Genomic DNA, 2,910 nt, shown 5'->3' on the forward strand with positions numbered 1-2,910 from the left:
TCTCTCTCTCTCTCTCTCTCCCCTCCTCTTCCTCCTTCTCCCGCTCCCTCCCCTCCCCTCCCCCTCTCCCGCTTCTTCCCCTTCTCCCTCCCTCTTCCCCTCTTTTCCTTCCTTCCTTCCCTCCCCCTCCTTGCCCCCTTTCCCCCTCCTTCCTTCCCCCTCCTTGTCCCCCTTTCTCTCTCCTTCTCTCCCCCTCCTCTCCCCCTCTCCTTCCTCTTCCTCTCCTTCCCTCCCCCTCCTTCCCTCCCCTTCCTTGTTCTCCTTTCTCTCTTCTTCCCTCCCCCTCCTCTCCCCCTCTCCCTCCTCTCCCTCTCCTTCCCTCCCCCTCCTCTTCCCCCTTTCCCTCTTCTTCCCCCTTCCCCCTCCCCCTCCTCTCCCCCTTTTCTCTCTCCTTCTCTCCCCTCCCCCTTCCCTCCCCCTCCTTGTTCCCACCCCAGCTCATTCTCCTGTGGTAGAGAAGGACTTGACTTTGACATGGCTTTGTGCCTCCTCCCACTTCTCACAGCTGTAGGTTTCTCACCAGGACACCCTTGACACCTTCTGGGTAAGAACAGCTCCTGTCATTTGTAGTCACTCTAATTGTAAAAGCTGGCTCTTAATATGGAGTCATGGACTGTGTCTATGTATCTGTAAGTTCCAGCAAAGGCTGCAGATTTCTACGGAATTGGAACAACACAGAACAGGTTTGAAGACAGTGGAATTTTTGAAGACCTCTCTTATTAGTGCTTTGTTTCATATTGGATACCTCAAGACCTTGTGATCACATTTGCATTATCTCTGGTCCACCAACATCACCCTTCATGAGTGCCACTTGTTAGTTGGCAGATCACGTGGTTCTCAGCACCAACCGGTCAGTCAAACCCACCAGTTCTCCCTTCCCTCCCAAACTGAAGCAAAGCCATCTCTCTCCAGGATCCAGCAGCTGTGACTTTAAACCTCCTTTATTCCCAGCACAGACTCAGTGTATTCTCTCTGAGCTGCTTCCTGTACTTGGCCACCTTTCCATTTGACAGCCATGCTTATATAGACTTCTCCCCAGAGTGGCAAGACAAAAATTTCATTTTCAAGATCGCCAACAGATTTTTTTTCCGATTATAAAAGTTGAATCTGGATCTTGATAGGATTAGATTTCTATTTTGGATTTCTGGATTCCTGTGAAGAAATAAATTAGCCATGGCAGATAATTCATCCTTTTGTTCATAAAGGAACTCCTTTAAAGCAGGCTTATTTTCCTCCCTCGGTCCCTACCTTCCTCCCCCTCCACCCCTTTCTCTCTTCAATTCTTTCTTCTTCCCTTTCTTCTTCCTTCTTGAAATCATGTTCTAGGCCAGAGATCTGAGTCAACCATTCAGGAATGATGGTCTGTCCTGGCCACACGGTCATCAGCCGGTGCTCTGGTGAGAGGTAGTCAGAAGAAGGCCAGCAGCCTCTGAGGGAGGTAACATCTACTTGAAATTTCTCTTTCTGCTCTACATTCCCCTGATGTGCTGGAGCCTTCAGGAGATACTCCCAAACCCCTGCCTGTAATCACTGTGCTTCAAGGTGCCTTAGAGATAGCAATGTCCAGACAGATAGCGGGATACTAACCAGGAGGGGCTGGAGTAAGGACAGCAAGAACAAACAGGATGCTTTGGGACAACAGAGGCTTCCTCCTGGGGAGTCCCTGGAAGTCAAGAGAAGGGAGAGCAGTGGATGTTATCTCATGATTACCATGGTTACCAGAGACAGGGTGGCCTTGAGGATTGGAGAACAGAGGACTGCCCAGATGACACAGAGCATCACTAACAGTCAGCACTAATGGTGAGCTCCCGGCAGACTTCTATCAGATACATTAGTGTATCAACTATTGTTCTGGGTGACTACATAACTGGGTGCTCAGCCTGCCCAACATTCTTCAAGCCACATCATTCTCACCCTGCTCCCTGGCCTCTCTCTTCATTCTCTGTGGACCTGAGGACTTTGTTTTTAATTCAGAAAGTTCTCTGTGCGCCTCACGAGCATCTCGATGGAGTAGAAGCGCACAGAAAGGTGGCTGACAAGTGTGATATGCAAGTCGAGCTGAGTCAGGTGTGTGCGCTTTCTCATCTGTCTTTGACCATGAGGTCCACCAGCTCAGCATGCTCACTCCCTTCCTGTCTGTCTGGGGCTTATGAGCAGCTCCACGCCATCAGTATAAGAACTGTGAAGAATTTGAAACATGCAGGCTAGTGGGAGAATCTTCTACAATGTAGATGATAAAATGGTGACTTTTATATTCCCACATAAGCTGTGGACACCCACTGCTATCACCAGCCTTGTGCCCTTTCCCTCTTCTGCAAACAGAACCCTTATTTGGGAGTCTTCCATGGTTTGTCAGGACCATACCCATGCCCTGCCTGCATGAACAAACCCAAACCTCAACAACCTCTGCTTAGATGGGAAGCGTGACAAACTCTCCTAGTGAAGAGGTCTCACGGGGCTGTGGGCTCCAGGGGCAAGCACAGTCACTTGTAGAACTTCTTAACTATACCCCTGAGAAAGGAAGGCTCTATACCTGCGTGGAGGTAGAGAAGGGTTAGCCACTAGAGCAAGTCTGGGTGAACTTAAGGGGTCCCCATCCACTCCCTTCCCAGGATCCCTGCCCGAAAACAATGCAAGGCCTTGAGATGGAGACTCAGATGCCAAAGACATGCTGACAGGCTTGCTTGCAAGTATGTAGTGATACCTAAAGCTACCTTGAAATTTCTGCCCAAACTATGTTTAATAGTTTTCTCACTGATAGCCGAAAGAGGCGTGGATGAAACTATCTTTTTTATTTTTATCTATCTATCTATCTATCCGTCTATCTATCTATCTATCTATCTATCTATCTATCTATCTATCTATCCGTCTATCTATCCGTCTATCTATCTATCCGTCTATCTATCTATC

The sequence above is a fragment of the Mus caroli genome, chromosome 10 (genome assembly GCF_900094665.2).
Source record: "Mus caroli chromosome 10, CAROLI_EIJ_v1.1, whole genome shotgun sequence".
NCBI classification, from domain to species: Eukaryota; Metazoa; Chordata; class Mammalia; order Rodentia; family Muridae; genus Mus; species Mus caroli.